Source organism: Lynx canadensis, chromosome X (assembly GCF_007474595.2).
Source record: "Lynx canadensis isolate LIC74 chromosome X, mLynCan4.pri.v2, whole genome shotgun sequence".
Lineage (NCBI taxonomy): Eukaryota > Metazoa > Chordata > Mammalia > Carnivora > Felidae > Lynx > Lynx canadensis.
The window spans coordinates 80,046,203-80,064,262 of record NC_044321.2 but is presented as its reverse complement, the minus strand read 5'-3'; the positions used below and the strand labels follow the sequence as shown (position 1 = coordinate 80,064,262).

Here is an 18,060-nt window from a genome sequence, read left to right as displayed (position 1 = left end):
TCCCTCAGAAATATGAGCAATTATCAGGGAATACTATAAAAAATTATATGTCAACACACTGGACAAACTGGAAGAAATGGACAAATTCCTAAACACCCACACACAACCAAAACTCAAACGGGAAGAAACAGAAAATTTGAACAAACCCATAACGAGTGAAGAAATTGAATCAGTTATCAAATATCTCCCAACAAATAAGAGTCCAGGACCGGATGGCTTCCCTGGGCAATTCTACCAGACATTTAAAGCAGAGATAATACCTATCTTTCTCAAGCTGTTCCAAACAATAGAAAGGGAAGGAAAACTTCCAGACTCATTCTATGAAGCCAGCATTCCTTTGATTCCCAAACAAGACAGAGACCCAGTAAAAAAGAGAACTACAGGCCAATATCCCTGATGAATATGGATGCAAAAATCCTCAACAAGATACTAGCAAATCGAATTGAACAGCATATGAAAAAAAATATATACTCAACATGATCAAGTGGGATTCATTCCAGGGCTGCGAGCATGGTTCAATATTCACAAATCAAGCAATGTGATACATCACATTAATAAAAGAAAAGATAAGAACCATATGATCCTGTCAATAGATGCAGAAAAAGCATTTGACAAAATTCAGCATCCTTTCTTAATAAAAACCCTTAGTAAAATCGGGATACAAGGAACATACTTAAACATTATGAAGGCCATTTATGAAAAGCCCACAGCTAATATCATCCTCAGTGGGGAAAATTTGAGAGCTTTCCCCCTGAGCTCAGGAACATGACAGGGGTGTCCATTCTTACCGCTGTTGTTTAACATAGTGTTGGAAGTGCTAGCATCAGCAATCAGACAAGAAAATGAAATAAAAGGCATAAAAATTGCCAAAGATGAAGTCAAGCTTTCATTTTTTGGAGACAATATGATACTCTACATGGAAAACCCGACAGACTCCACCAAAACTCTGCTAGAACTGATACATGAATTCAGCAATGTCTCAGGGTACAAAAATCATTGTACAGAAATTGGTTGCATTGCTATATACCAATAATGAAGCAACAGAGAGAGAAATAACGAATCTGATCCCATTCACAATTGCCACACGAATCATAAAATACCTAGGAATAAACCTAACCAAAGATATCAAAGATATGTGTGCTGAAAACTATAGAAAACTTATGAAGGAAATTGAATAAAATGCCAAGAAATGGAAAAACATTCCATGTTCATGGATTGGAAGAATAAATATTGTTAAACTATCAATAGCACCCAAAGCTATCTACACATTCAATGCAATCCCAATGAAAATTGCACCAGCATTCTTCTCGAGGCTAGAGCAAGCAATCCTAAAATTTGTGTGGAACCACAAAAGACCCTGAATAACCAAAGTAATATTGAAGAAGAAAACCAAAGCGAGAGGCATCACAATCCCAGACTTTATTCTGTACTACAAATCTGTAATCATCAAAACAGTATGTTATTGGAATAAACACGGACACATAGACCAATGAAATAGAATAGAGACCCAAGAATTGGACCCACAAATGTATGGCCAATGAATCGTTGACAAACAAGAAAGAGTATCCAATGGAAAAAAGACAGTCTCTTTAACAAATGGTGCTGGGAGAGCTGGACAGCAACATGCAGAAGAATGAAACTAGACCACTTCCTTACACCATTAAAAAAATAAATTCAAAATGAATGAAGGACCTGAATGTGAGACAGGAACCATCAAAATCCTAGAGGAGAAAGCAGGAAACAACCTCTTTGACCTCAGCCACAGCAATTTCTTACTTGATACATCTCCAAAGGCACGGGAATACAAAGCAAAAATGAACTATTGGGACCTCATCAAGGTGAAAAACTTCTGCACTGCAAAACAATCAACAAAACTAAAAGGCAACTGATAGAATGGAAAAGATATTTGCAAATGACATATTGGATAAAGGGCTAGTATCCAAAATCTATAAAGAACTCACCAAACTCCACACCTGAAAAAAAAACATAATCCACTGAAGAAATGAGAAGAAGACATGAATAGGCACTTTTCTGAAGAAGATATCTAGATGGCCAACAGACCCATAAAACGATCGTCAATGTCACTCCTCATCAGGGAAATGCAAATCAAAGCCACACTGAGATACCACCTCACACCAGTCAGAGTGGCTAAAATGAACAAATCAGGAGACTATAGATGCTGGAGAGGATGTGGAGAAACGGGAACCTTCTTGCACTTTTGGTGGGAATGCAAACTGGTGCAGCTGCTCTTGAAAACAATGTGGAGGTTCCTCAAAAAGTTAAAAATAGATCTCCCCTATGACCCAGCAGTAGCACTGCTAGGAATTTATCCAAGTGATACAGAAGTGCTGATGCATTGGGGCACCCCAATGTTTATAGCAGCACTTTCAACAATAGCCAAATTATGGAAAGAGCCTAAATGTCCATCATCCGATGAACTGGTAAAGAAAATGTGGTTTATATATGCAATGGAATACTACTTGGCCATAAGAAAGAATGAAGTCTGTCCATTTGTAGCAATATGGATGGAACTGGAGGGTATTATGCTAAGTGAAATAAGTCAGGCAGAGAAAGACTGATACCATATGTTTTCACTCATATGTGGATTCTGGGAAACTTAACAGAGAATCATGGGGGAGGAGAAGGGGGAAATAAAAGTTTCTGAGAGGGAAGGAGGCAAACCATAAGAGACTCTTAAATACTGAGAACAAACTGAAGGTTTATGGGGGTGGGGGAGAGGGGAAAGTTTGTGATGGGCATTGAGGAGGGGACCTGTTACGATGAGCACTCAGTTTTGTATGCAAATCAATTTGACAAAAATTATATTTAATATAAAAAATAAAAATAAATAAATAAATAAATAAAATAATTGTCACCACTTAATGAATATAGTCTTCAGAGTGTGAAGCACCCTTCAAAGTATACACACATATCTAATAAAGAATCAAAAAGTGGATAAAAAAAGAAGGATATATGATTTCACTCATGTGGAAATTGAGAAACCCAACAGATGAACACAGGGAAAGGGAAGAAAAAATAAGATTAAAAACAGAGAGGGAGGGAAACCATAAGAGACTCTTAAATACAGAGAACAAACTGAGGGTTGCTGGAGGGGAGGTGGGTGTGCTATGGGTTAAACGGGTGATGTGCATTAAGGAGAGCACTTGTTGGGATGAGCATTGGGTGTCATATGCGAGAGCTGAATCATTGGGTTCTTCTCCTGGAGCCAAGACTACACTGTATGTTAACTAACTTGAGTTTAGATAATAAAAGAAAAGAATAGAAATATTAATGTTAAAGGTGATTTTTGTGAGGGCTCAGAAAGAAGTAAGGCGAGCTTTAGAAAAAGCTTCAATCACCTTAGAGAATATACATACCATCATGAGCAGAATGTTGCTAGAAATGTGAATATTAAATTTTCTTATAATGAGGTCTCATATGAAAACTAGAAACATGTTATTGGACACAGAAAGGAAGGTGATCCTTTTTATAAACGGTCAGAAAACTTGGATGAATTGTGATCTATCACTGGGTAAAAAGTAGCACTTGTAAATGCTGAGGAGATTTCCATGCAAAGTGTGGAAAGTATGACCTCATCTCTTCTTGCTGCTTATAGTAAAATGCAAAATAAAAGAGATGTATAAAAGAATAAACTGTTAAGCAAAAAAGACCCAGCACTTGATTTGGAAAATACTCAGCCTATCCAGAAAAAAGCTAAAGTGTAGTTGAACACCAATTTACAAAAGAGGTTAGGCATGTAGAACCAATCAACCATCTCAGCATAAATCTGGAGGAGATAGGGTTATCCATGATGGATCTGTGGAGAATTATCGTGTCTAATAGTGTGAATTCTTTTGCATGAGAAGCATGAGAAGACAAAAATGAGGTTTTTGAGAAATTTATACCAACAAAACATTGCCAGCCTGCACTGAAATAGGCATAAACAGGACAAAATGAAGGAAGAAAGTCCCTGAGAGAAAAGTTATGGATACAGAGTTTATGGATACATAAATGGCATTGCCATCTGTGTGGCCTGAGTCCCTGCCCTAAGAAGGCTCAGAGGGTGAGGCCTCACCTCAAGTGTGTGTGTGTGTGTGTGTGTGTGTGTGTGTGTATGGGGGGGCATATTCCAAAGTTTGAGTATCCTGACTTCAAGGACATAAAGGACAGAACTTCAAGCCACAAAGTTTTCCTCTCAAGCCTTAAAACCTAGTGGAATTTTCCATGCTGGGTTGCAAATTTGCTCTAGATTGGTAACCTCTTTATTCTTCGCATTTTCTCCCTTTTAGAAAGGGAATATCTAACCTCTGTTTGTTCACTAGCATATTTTGTAAGTAAATAACATGGTGTTCAGTTCTACAGGTCTCTAGATAAAGAGGAACTTTGCCCCAGGATGAACCTTACCTTGAGTTTCACCCATTCCTGATTTGGATCATTTAGATTATGAAACTTGAAATCTTTTTAAGTTAATGTTTATATGATATTTGGGATTTAGAATTAAAGATGGAATAGGTAAAGACTTTTGGGGATGTCGGGATGAGGTGAATGTATTTTGCTCAATGGAAGAATGTAAAAGTTGGTAGACAGAAGGTAGACTGCCCTTGGTTGAATGGTGTCCTTCCAAAATTCATGTCTACCTGGAATCTGTGAATGTGACCTTAATTGAATATAGAGTCTTTGTAGATGTAGTCAAGTTAAGATGGAATCACACTGTTATTTTTTATTTTTTATTTTAGCTTTTCTGACGTGTAAGGTGATATCTCATTGTAGTTTTAATTTGCATTCTCCTGATGATTTTATTGATTTTAAACATCTTTTCATATGTGTTGGCCATCTGTATGTCTTCTTTGGAAAAAAATATCTATTCAGGTCCTCTTTCAAAATGTATAGAATTATTTGATCATTATATTGTATACCTGAAGCTAATATAAGACTGTTAATTATACTTCAATTTAATAAAAAATATAGTTATACTGGTTTAGAGTGAGTTTTAATCCAATGACTAGTGTCTTCATAATAGGAGGAAAGTTGGGACACAGAAAGACACAAGAAGAATGCTATGTAACAGCAGAGGCAGAGATTAGATTTATGCTGCCACAAGCCAAGGAACACCAAAGACTGCTGGAAGCTGAGGAAGATGGATAGGAAACATTCTACCTCTGATCCTCCCAAAGGAAACCAACTTTTCTGACATCTTGATGTCAAATTTCTGGCCAACAGAACGGTGAGAGAATACATTTCTGTTGTTTTAATCTGGCAATTTATGGTGATTTGTTATAGCACTTGAGTCCTGCTTAACAAGAATTAGGCTCAGAGCTCTTTGGTTACTGTTTCTAGCCTAGTGACCATCAGTTGCTGCCTAGGGTGGCAATATGGACATTGTGCACCCTGGGATGGGACTGGAGATAAGCCTTTGTAAGTTATGCAGAAAAGGATACCCTCACCCCCAAGGAGAATTAAGCATAGCACTTCAGTTGGCTATTAGCCATTGGTGTTAAGGCAAAGTTAGTACTTGCTGTTGCATGCATTCTTCTAACACTCAAGGGTACCAAGGTACAAATCCATGGTAACCTGTGTCCCAGGAACAGATAATGTTTGAAAGGGGAAAAAAGAGCATTAGGAACTCAACTGTTCTCATAATGCAAAATCACATAGCCCTTATTCTACACAGAGTTGGATTTAAATTTCATTTAATCCTCACAACAAGTTGAGGGACATGACATTATTTTGATTCTATAGCTAATTAGGAAACTGAAACTAAAGCAGGTCAAGTATCTTGAAGTAAAACGTAAGTCCTATTGGTAATAGAAAAATGCTGGACTTAAAGTTCTGAGCTCTTAATAAATGTGGTAGAATGACTCCCGTCATTCAAGTCTGAGATGATGCTGGGAGCAATACAAATTTCCCAGTCCAGTGCCTGGGATTTTACCAAATAAATCTTGTGTTTCAACCCCAAACCCTTAGGAATAATCATCCCTGTCTCTCCTCGGTGGAAATCCTGTTGATCAATAAATATAGTCTTGTTGAGAGTGATATCACCTAGTTGAGATCATTTCCACCACACACTTGAAAATGTTGGCCCTTAGAGATTCTTCTAAATTTGAAAACCTGCAGGATTGTGGAAACCCAACACGCCAACCTCCTGCATGCTTTTTGCTACTTGAACTTGTCCCCATGAAAACATAATTTCAGCATTAGGCATTATGAACATACTCTGGTACTTTGCAGGTCTGTTGAAGTTGAAGTGGGTACAGTAGGCTGTCACAGAAATGTTAGAAATAAAGTGGTAAAATACCAGTCACCAGTTAAACAAACAAACAAAACCTTGGTATATCTGTATTAATATCAGGCAAAATAGATTTTAAGACAACAAGCATTATTTGGAATAAAAGCCACTATGCCATCATAAAAGAACATTTATCAAACATTAAAAAAATCTGAACTTACATTTATCTGATAACATAGCATCAAAAACATATGAAGCAAAAATACACAGAATTACAAGGAGGCTGTAATAAGAAACCATAACAGAGATAGAGCAGTTCCAAGAAGGAACAACATCCAGGGAGTGACCATGAACATGGCAATTAAATTGGAGTGGAAGTCAAGTTTACAGGATCATTAAAATAGAAGTGAACTAGAGAGTATAATGGTAAGCAAAATAAGTAAGTCAGAGAAAGACAAATACCACATGATTTTACTCATATGTGGCATTTAAGAAATAAAACAAATGAGTAAATTAAAGAAACAGATAAACAGCCTCTACCTTGGGAGCCACCTTCACTGGGCCTGTGTCTGCGTCTCTGCCGCTTGGGGTCAGCTCTGATGCCCAATATCTAAATGCAGCCATGAGCAGCAATGAGTGTTTCAAGTGTGGATGATCTGGCCATTGGGCCCAGGAATGCCCTACTAGTGGAGACTATGGTCATGGAATGAGAAGCTGTGGCAGAGGTGGTTTTACCCAGGTTAGAGGTTTCCAGTTTGTTTCCTCATCACACTCAGACATCTGTTATCACTGTGTTGAGTCTGGTCATCTTGCCAAGGATCGTCATCTTCAGGAAGATGCCTGCTATAACTGTGATAGAGGTGGTCACATTGCTAAGGAGTAGAAGGAGCTCAAGAGTGAGAACAATGTTGCTACAACTGTGGCAAACTAGGCCATCTGGCTCGTGACTATGACCATGCAGATGAACAGAAGTGCTATTCTTGTGGAGAATTTGGACATATTCAAAATGACTGCACCAAAATGAAGTGCTATGGGTGTGGTGAAACTGGTCACTCAGCCATCAATTGCAGTAAGACAGGTGAGATCAACTGTTACCACTGTGGCGGGTCAAGGCACCTTGCACAGGAATGCATAATTGAAACCACAGCTTAATTCTTTTCCTTTGTTGCCCGTCCTTTTTCTGATTGATGGTTGTATTGTTTTCTCTGAATCCTTTCCACTGGCCAAAAAGGTGGGCAGATAGGGGCTACTCCCAGGCCAGTGAGATTTAGTTGCTGTGTAAAAGGAGGAAAGGGGTCAGAAAAAATCGACTTTCTGCATTTAACTACAAAAAAAAAAAAAAAAAAGCTTGTGTTTAGTTTGGTAAAAGTATTATGTATAATGCTTTGTTAAAGAATCCCTTTCCACACCACTGGTGAATAAAGATTGATGAATGGGAAGAGTTGAATCAAACTAGTAAGCCCATCCTGGGTTTCTTGGATATGTTCCCCTGTAGGAGGTAAAACCAATTCTGGAGGTATCTATGAGCTTCCATAAATAATTTTAATTTTAGCATAATGATGGTCTTGGATTGTCTGACCTCAGTAGCTATTAAATAACATCAAGTAATATCTGTATTAGGCCTTACATACAACATACAGTTGAATGGGAGTAACCAAAATAAAAAGACAAACGTGTGTTAATGTCTGTGTGAGAAAAATCCGGATAAAGGCCTAAACAAGAACAACTTCATCACAGTGTTGATGCTGTTTAGAACACAGTTTTTCAAACACTAAATCTAAAAGTAAACATCTGTGCTCAGGGTTAGCATAATTTGGAGTTATTCAGGAATTGCAGAGAAATGCGTTTTCACAAAAATCAAGATGCTGTTTTTATATATTATATCACTTAGACAACTGTGTTACATTTGTTGTAATCAGCCTTTAACAGTCAGATGGGAAAAGCAACTGAAGTCCTAGAAAATAGAAATGTAATTTTAAACAATCCAATAAAACTGGAGGTGGAAGGGGAAAAGAAACAGGAAGAGAGAAACCAAGAAACAGACTCTATAGAGAACAAACTTATAGTTACCAGAGGGGAGGTGGGTGGGGGGAGGGGTGAAATAGGTGATGGGGATTAAGGAGCACACTTGTCCTGATAAGCACTGGGTGTTGTATGGAATTGTTGAATCACTATATTGTACACCTGAGGCTCATATAACACTGTATGTTAACTATACTAGAACTTAAAATAACAAATGAATACATGAATGAATGAATGAATGAATAAAAAATAAAGTTAAAATAAATTAATTAATTAATTAAATAATAGTCTTTATTAAATACAGAGAACAAACTGATGGTTGCCAGAGGGGAGGTGGAGGGGATGGACAAAATAGTAAAGGGGATTAAGAGAAGCAAACCTCCAGCAATAAAATAAAAATCATGGATATAAAAAGTACAGCATAAGGAATATAGTCAATAATATTGTAATGACATTGTATGGTGACAGATAGTGACTAAACTTATCATGGTAAGCACTGAGTAACGTATTGAATTGTCAAATCACAGTTCATACACCTAAAAATAATATAACATTATATATCAACCATACTTCAATAAAATAAATAAATACATACATAAATAGTTTAATTGGGGAAGGCAAAAAAAAAGTAGCACTGTGGCATACACTGAGCAGAAATGAGACAAGGGTGTTTTTTTAAGAGTTATTGATTTAGTGGATTACCAAATATCACATTATAGTAAATGTTGTTTTATAAATTTTGACCGACATTTAAATAAATGTTTCTTTAGAAAAAAAAATAGAGAAGTTCTTACAACCATGAGGCTTGACATCAGAATGCAACTATATTTATTTCTTAATTGAGATATAATTTCCACCTAACATTGTGTAAGTTTAAGGTGTTAATTTGATGCAGTTATTTATTGCAATATGATTACTACTGTGGTACTTGATACCATTTCTTCCACTGCTTTATTGTTTCTTCCTAGTGATGACAATATTTAAAAAAAATTTTGCGTATAGTTCACACAATGGTATGTCAGTTTCAGGTGTACAATAGAATGGTTCAACTTCTCTATACCATATGCTCTGCTCACCACAACTGTGCTACCATCTATCACATACAATGCTACTACAATATTATTGACTGTATTTCCTATGCTGGGCCTTTTATTCCCATGACTTGTTTATTCCATACATAACTAGAAACCTGTATCTATCACTCCCCTTCACACATTTTGCTCATCCCCCTAACCCATCACCCCTCAAACAGCAATCAGTTTGTTCTATTTATAGGTTTGAGTATGCTTTTTGTTTATTCATTTGTTTTCTTTAGATTCCACACGAGTGAAATCGTATGGCATTTCATTTCTCTGACTTACTTCACGTAGCATTATACTTTCAAGATCCATCCATGTTGTTGCATTTGACAAGATTTAATTCTTTTTTAAGGCTATTTTTTGTCTATTTCTCCCTTCGGATCTGTTAGTATTACCATTAGTTTAGGTGCCCCAATGTTGGGTGTGTACATATGTATGATTGTTGCATCTTCTTGATGAATTTGACCCTTTATTATTATATTATGACCTTATTGATTCTTGTTATTGTTCATGGCTTAATGATAATTTGTCTGATATAGGTGTAGCTACTCCTGCTTTCTTTTGGTTTCCACCTGCATGGAACATCTTCTTGTATCCCTTTGTTTTTAGCTTGCATGTCCTGAAGGCTGTAGTCAGTCTCTTGTAAGGAGCATATGGTTGGGCTTTTTTTTTTTTTAATCCATCTAGCCACTCCGTGCCCTTTGATTGGTGAATTCAATCTATATACATTTAGATATGTACATATGTATATGTAGGCACTTACCAATGCCATCTTATTAATTGCTTTCTGGATGTTTTGTCATTCTATTTTTCATTATGCCTCTGTTTCTGCCTACCTTTGTGAATTAGCAATTTTCCGTGGTGATATACTTTGATTTCCCCTTCTTTACCTTTTGTGAATCTACTACAGATTTTTGTTTTGTGGTTACCATGAGTCTTACATAAAACATCTTATAGATAAAACAACTTCAAGCTAATAGCAACTTAACTTTGATCACATACAAAAGCTGTACCTTCTTACTCTCTCCATTGTTTTTGACGTCGAAATTTACCTCTTTTTATTTATTATGGTTGTTACAGTTGTTTATCTTAAATACTCTTTTCCTTTAACCTATATACTATGGTTAAGTGGTTAACACCATCCTATTATAGAATTAGAGTTTCCTAAGTCTGATTGTAAATATACCCTTAGCCAGCGTAACTAATTAGTGTCTTCATTTGAGCCTAAAGAACTCCTTTCAGCAACTATTGCAAGGCACGTCTGGTGGTGACGAACTCCCTCAAGTTTTGTTTATCTGGAAAAGATTATTTATTCTTCATAACTTTACTGGACATTCTTGGTTGACAGGTTTTTTTGTCTCATCAATTTGAATACATGATTCCCCTCTCTCCTGGCCTGTAGGGCTTCTGTTGAGAAGTCTGGTGATGGGCTAACTCTCTTTCTTCTTTCTTTCTTTCTTTCTTTCTTTCTTTCTTTCTTTCTTTCTTTCTTTCTTCTTTCTTTCTTTCTTTCTTTCTTTCTTCTTTCTTCAGTTATAATTTTTTATTCCTGCATTGAGGATTCTATGTTTTTGATCTTTGACAGTTTTATTCTAATATGCATTGGAGATGATCATTTTGCATTGAGATGATGGGGTGACCTATTAGTTTCATGAACCTTGATATCCAAGTTTCTTCCCAAGTTTGGGAAAGTATCAGCTATTATTTCTTTCAATAAACTTTCTACCATCTTCTTCCTCCATATTCAATATTTGTACATTTGATGGTGTCCCATTGATCACATAGGCTTTCTTTGCTCTTTTTCATTTCTCTGCCTCAGTTATTTCAAAGTTTCTACCATTGTTTTATCTTCTGGTATGTCGATTTTACTGTAGTAGAAAGGTAATTTCCTCTTGCATTTTGCATTTCAGTCACTGAATTCTTCAGCTCCAGAATTTCTTTTTGGTACTCTTAATTGTTTCTATTTACTTGTTAAATATCTCATTCTGTTTATGTATTATTTTCCTGACTTGGTTGGATTGTCCTTCTATGTTTTCTTGTATCTCATTTCATTTCTCCAAAACAGCAATTTTGAATTTTTTTCATCAGCTATATTGCAATATTCTGTGTCTTAGAATTCAGTTGCTGGAGGATTCTTGTGATATTTTGGTGATAAGGTGTTTTCCTGATTCTACATATTTCTTGGAGTTTTGTGTTACTGCTTTCACATTGGAAGTAGCAGACACTTCCTCAAGAAGTTACTAATTGTCCTCAGGTGGGAGATATTTTTAGTTAGTCCTGATTATATCTGGGACTTCTCCAACCTGTGTGAATATACCCTTCCAGACAACTTCCTCCTTTTCCTGACTGAATTCTTTTTTTTTTTAAGCTTCATACCCAGCACAGAGCCCAACATGGGGCTTGAACTAACAACCCTGAGCCAAGATCAAGAGTGGGATGCTTAACCAACAGCTACACAGGCACCCCTCTTGTGACTGAATTCTTAATCTTGTGTGTCTTCCCTGGTTCTTACAACTCACCAGGCTTAGCTGCTGGGAACCTCTCTTTAGTTTTCCAGACAGTAGCACTATAGTTCAAATTTGTGATTTCTCCCTTGCTCACAGACTCTGGCTTGATTTCTAGCATATTTTCACTTTACTGGAGCTTGCTCTTGCCAAGACAAATCAGGAGGGAGCACAAGGAATGAGTTGTAGAGTAGGGGGTACTGTGGATTTAGCACTTGTGTTATTGGGGGTGCCCATGGCCAAGATGGGGAGGGATCCTTAGATGGGGTTTTTCCAGCAGCTGGTAGGTTTCCTGCTGGAGTCCTGAACACAGTTAGCAAGAACCATGACCCTTCAATGCCCTTTGATATTCTTGTCTGTCTCTTTTCTCATCTCATCCCACCCCCTCATTGGAGGTCCTGCCTCATTACACTGGGTGCTGCTAGAGAGAAACAGGTTTCTCTGTATCCCATACAGCTGGAATAGCCAGGTACTGACTCACTGCTCTCAATTGCCCCTGTGGGAGAGGTCGCCACCAGCTATGTCAGCTCTGTACTCACCTTGAGGGAGAGGCAGCACTGGCAAAGTTCCTCTTTGCCTCTCCATTGTGTGTGTGTGTGTGTGTGCGTGTGTTACTCCATCAGAGTACTAGAATATCTCACTGGGAAGGCTTCTATAAAGTGTCTCTTATTCATAGGTGTCTACCCCAAACCAGAACTCCTCATATTTTTCCCAGCCATGGCGGAGAGTGGTTAGGGCCAGTTCACTCAGTTCTGTTGGCTACACAGCCAGTACAAAGGTCTGCCTGCTTCTTTTCTGATGCACTTGATAGGCAAGACTCCTCCTAGATCCCTTGGAGTGTGATGTTGGATCCCACAACGCTCACAGAAGTACTCTTGCTCAAGGATGGATGCCATTTTTTGTGGACAAAAAGGACAAAATGAGGGAAGTCTACACCCCCATAATGCTAATTGCACTAGCCAGATTAATTTTATATACAGATATTGAAATCACTCAGGATTTTGATAAGATTACATATAGGAACTCTGAGTAAGGGAAGCTCGTAGATGATGGCAGCATAGGAACACAGAATAACCCAGAAAACCACCAGAAGACTAGCAGAATGGACTCTCTGGAGCCAAATGTAGACAAGAGGCCCAAGGAAGAGGGTAGGAAGGGCAGAGAGGCGGTGCACGCTACACAGACTGGTGGGAGGGAGCCAGGGCAGTGGAGGGGCAGCCAACCCGCCTGGCAAGGGACAGCCCCTGAGTCTGATTTGCAAAAGCAGAGGGGCCAGACGTAGTATGTTCTGACAGCCAGCGGGACTTAACATCTGGAATGTTATAAGTCAACAGCTCTGCTCAGAGAGCGGGAAGCCTAGAAGACAATGGGAAGGAGAGTGGTTGAGCCCCTGAGGACAGAGCTCAGCTTGGCGGGGAACACAGGCTCTGGCCAGCGCCATCTCTCTCCCAACCCCAGCCAAAATCCCAAAGGGAACCAGTTCCCGTCAGGGAACTTGCTTGCACTGCACAAACACCTAATGCTGTGCTTCTGTGGATCCATCCCACTGACGGGTCTGCCTCCCTCCTGGTGCCACAGGGCCCCTCCTGAAGTGGACCACTGAAGGCAAAGTGAGCTAAGTCTGCCCCTCCTGCCCTTGTGCACCTTGCAGAACCACCCCAGCTAATAAGCCAGATCCAACAGGAGCAGCACCACAAGCCTGGCAGTGTGCAAGTAGCCCAGACAGGGACCATACAACTCCACAGTGAGTCCTGCCCCTGGGAGAGGGGAAGATAAGGTACACACCAGCCTGACTGTGGCCCCAACGGTGGGCTTGGGGAGGACATCAGGTCTGGCTGTGGCCCCATTCACCAACGCAAGTTACTCCAGACAGCACAGAGGAAGAGCCCTGCAGTTCTGCGCTACTCCAGGCACTATCCAAAATGATGAAATGGAAGAATTCTACTCAAAAGAAATTCCAGGAAGTAGTGACAGCTAACGAACTGATCAAAAATGATTTGAGCAAAATAACAGAAAATGAATTTAAAATAATAGACATAAAATTAATTGCTGGGCTTGAAAACAGTATACAGGACAGCAGAGAATCTATTGCCACAAATATTAAGGGACTAAGAAACAGTCAGGAGGAGCTAAAAATGCTATAAATGAACTGCAAAATAAAATGGAGGCGACCACAGCTTGGATTAAAGAGGCAGAAGAGAGAAGGGTGAATTAGAGGATAAAATTATGGAAAAAGAGGAAGTTGAGAAAAAGAGAGATAAAAAAATCCAGGAGTATGAAAGGAGAATTAGAGAACTAAGTGATGCGATAAAACCCAATAATATATGCGTAATTGGGATTCCAGAGGAGGAAGAGAGAGAGAAAAGTGCTGAAGGTGTACTTGAAGAAATCACAGCTGGGAACTTCCCTGATCTGGGGAAAGAAACAGGCATTGATATCCAAGAGGCACAGAGAACTCCCTTCAGACGGAACTTGAATTGATCCTCTGCATGACATATCAAAGTGAAACTGGCAAAATACAAGGATAAAGAGAAAGTTCTGAAAGCAGCTAGGGAGAAACATGCTCTAACATATAAAGGGAGACCAATAAGACTAGTGACGGATCTATCTACTGAACCTTGGCAGGCCAGAAAGGAAAGGCAGGACATCTTCAGTGTGATGAACAGAAAAAATATGCAGCCAAGAATCCTTTATCCAGCAAGTCTGTTATTCAGAATAGAAAGAGAGATAAAGGTCTTCCCAAACAAACAAAAACTGAAGGAATTCATCACCACTAAACCAGCCCTACAAGAGATCCTAAGGGGGATCCTGTGGGAGAAATGTTGCAAGGATCATGAAGTACCAGAGACATCATTACAAGCATGAAACCTACAGACATCACAATGACTCTAAACCCGTATCTTTCTATAATAACACTGAATGTAAATGGATTAAATGCGCCAACCAAAAGACATAGGGTATCAGAATGGATAAAAAAACAAGACCCATGTATTTGCTGTCTACAAGAGACTCATTTTAGACCTGAGGACACCTTTAGATTGAGAGTGAGGGGATGGAGAACTATGTATCATGCTACTGGAAGCCAAAAGAAAGCTGGAGTAGCCATACTTATATCAGACAAACTAGACTTTAAATTAAAGGCTGTAACAAGAGATGAAGAAGGGCATTATATAATAATTACAGGGTCTATCCTTCAGGAAGAGATAACAATTATAAATGTCTATGCGCCGAATACAGGAGCCCCCAAGTATATAAAACAATTAATCACAAGCATAAGCAATCTTATTGATAAGAATGTGGTAATTGCAGGGGATTTTAATACTTTACTTACAACAATGGTTAGATCATCTAGACACAGGATCAATACAGAAACAAGGGCCCTGAATGATACATTGGATCAGATGGACTTGACAGATATATTTAGAACTCGACATCCCAAAGCAACAGAATATACTTTCTTCTCGAGTGCACATGGAACATTCTCCAAGAGAGATCACAAACAGTGTCACAAAACAGCCCTTCGTAAGTATACAAGAATTGAGATCGTACCATGCACACTTCCAGACTACAATGGTATGAAGCTTGAAATCAACCACAGGAAAGTCTGGAAAAGCTCCGAAAGCAAGGAGGGTAAAGAGCACCATATTAAAGAATGAATGGGCCAACCAGGCAATTAAAAAAGAAATTGAAAAATACATGGAAAGAAATGACAATGAAAAGACAACAATCCAAATGCTTTGGGATGCAGCAAAGGCAGTCCTGAGAGGAAAATACATTGCAATCCAGGCCTATCCCAAGAAACAAGAAATATCCCAAATAAAAAACCTAACAGCACACGTAAAGGAACTAGAAGCAGACAGCAAAGACAGCTGAAACCCAGCAGAAGAAGAGAAACAATGAAGATCAGAGCAGAAAGAAACAATATAGAATCTAAAAAACCTGTAGAGCAGATCAATGAAACCAAGAGTTGGTTTTTTGAAAAAATAAACAAAATTGATAAACGCCTAGCCAGGCTTCTCAAAAAGAAAAGAGATGACCCAAATAGATAAAATCATGAATGAAAATGGAATTATTACAACCAATCCCTCAGAGATACAAACAATTATCAGGGAATACTATGAAAAATTATATGCCAACAAATTGGACAACCTGGAAGAAATGGACAAATTCCTGAACACCCACACTCTTCCAAAACTCAATCAGGAGGAAATAGAAAGCTTGAACAGACCCATAACCAGCGAAGAAATTGAATCGGTTATCAAAAATCTCCCAACAAATAAGAGTCCAGGACCAGATGGCTTCCCAGGGGAGTTCTACCAGACGTTTAAAGCAGAGATAATACCTATCCTTCTCAAGCTACTCCAAGAAATAGAAAGGGAAGGAAAACTTCCAGACTCATTCTATGAAGCCAGTATTACTTTGATTCCTAAACCAGACAGAGACCCAGTCAAAAAAGAGAACTACAGGCCAATATCCCTGATGAATATGGATGCAAAAATTCTCAATAAGATACTAGCAAATCGAATTCAACGGCATATAAAAAGAATGATTCACCATGATCAAGTGGGATTCATTCCTGGGATGCAGGGCTGGTTCAACATTCGCAAATCAATCAACGTGATACATCACATTAACAAAAAAAAAAGAGAAGAACCATATGATCCTGTCAATCGATGCAGAAAAGGCCTTTGACAAAATCCAGCACCCTTTCTTAATAAAAACCCTTGAGAAAGTCGGGATAGAAGGAACATACTTCAAAGATCATAAAAGCCATTTATGAAAAGCCCACAGCTAACATCATCCTCAATGGGGAAAAACTGAGAGCTTTTTCCCTGAGATCAGGAACACGACAGGGATGCCCACTCTCACCGCTGTTGTTTAACATAGTGCTGGAAGTTCTAGCATCAGCAATCAGACAACAAAAGGAAATCAAAGGCATCAAAATGGGCAAAGATGAAGTCAAGCTTTCGCTTTTTGCAGATGACATGATACTATAATGGAAAATCCGATAGACTCCACCAAAAGTCTGCTAGAACTGATACATGAATTCAGCAAAGTTGCAGGATACAAAATCAATGTACAGCAATCAGTTGCATTCTTATACACTAACAATGAAGCAACAGAAAGACAAATAAAGAAAATGATCCCATTCACAATTGCACCAAGAAGCATAAAATACCTAGGAATAAATCTAACCAAAGATGTAAAGGATCTGTATGCTGAAAATTACAGAAAGCTTATGAAGGTAATTGAAGAAGATTTAAAGAAATGGAAAGACATTCCCTGCTCATGGATTGGAAAAATAAATATTGTCAAAATGTCAATACTACCCAAAGCTATCTACACATTCAATGCAATCCCAATCAAAATTGCACCAGCATTCTTCTCGAAGCTAGAACAAGCAATCCTAAAATTCATATGGAACCACAAAAGGCCCCGAATAGCCAAAGGAATTTTGAAGAAGAAGACCAAAGCAGGAGGCATCACAATCCCAGACTTTAGCCTCTACTACAAAGCTGTCATCATCAAGACAGCATGGTATTGGCACAAAAACAGACACACAGACCAATGGAATAGAATAGAAACCCCAGAACTAGACCCACAAACGTATGGCCAACTCATCTTTGACAAAGCAGGAAAGAACATCCAATGGAAAAAAGACAGTCTCTTTAACAAATGGTGCTGGGAGAACTGGACAGCAACATGCAGAAGGTTGAAACTAGACCACTTTCTCACACCATTCACAAAAATAAACTCAAAATGGATAAAGGACCTAAATGTGAGACAGGAAACCATCAAAACCCTAGAGGAGAAAGCAGGAAAAGACCTCTCTGACCTCAGCCGTAGCAATCTCTTACTCGACACACCCCCAAAGGCAAGGGAAGTAAAAGCAAAAGTGAATTACTGGGACCTTATGAAGATCAAAAGCTTCTGCACAGCAAAGGAAACAACCAACAAAACTAAAAGGCAACCAACGGAATGGGAAAAGATATTTGCAAATGACATATCGGACAAAGGGCTAGTATCTAAAATCTATAAAGAGCTCACCAAACTCCACACCCGAAAAACAAAAAACCCAGTGAAGAAATGGGCAGAAAACATGAATAGACACTTCTCTAAAGAAGACATCCCGATGGCCAACAGGCACATGAAAAGATGTTCAGCGTCGCTCCTTATCATGGAAATACAAATCAAAACCACACTCAGGTATCACCTCACGCCAGTCAGA

The 18,060-nt window shown here is 38.6% G+C and overlaps 1 pseudogene; it reads left to right on the top strand.

Annotated features, from left to right (window-relative positions):
* Positions 1-6,819: 6,819 nt before the first annotated feature.
* LOC115507295 lies at positions 6,820-7,445 on the top strand (annotated as a pseudogene).
* The last annotated feature ends 10,615 nt before the right edge of the window (positions 7,446-18,060 follow it).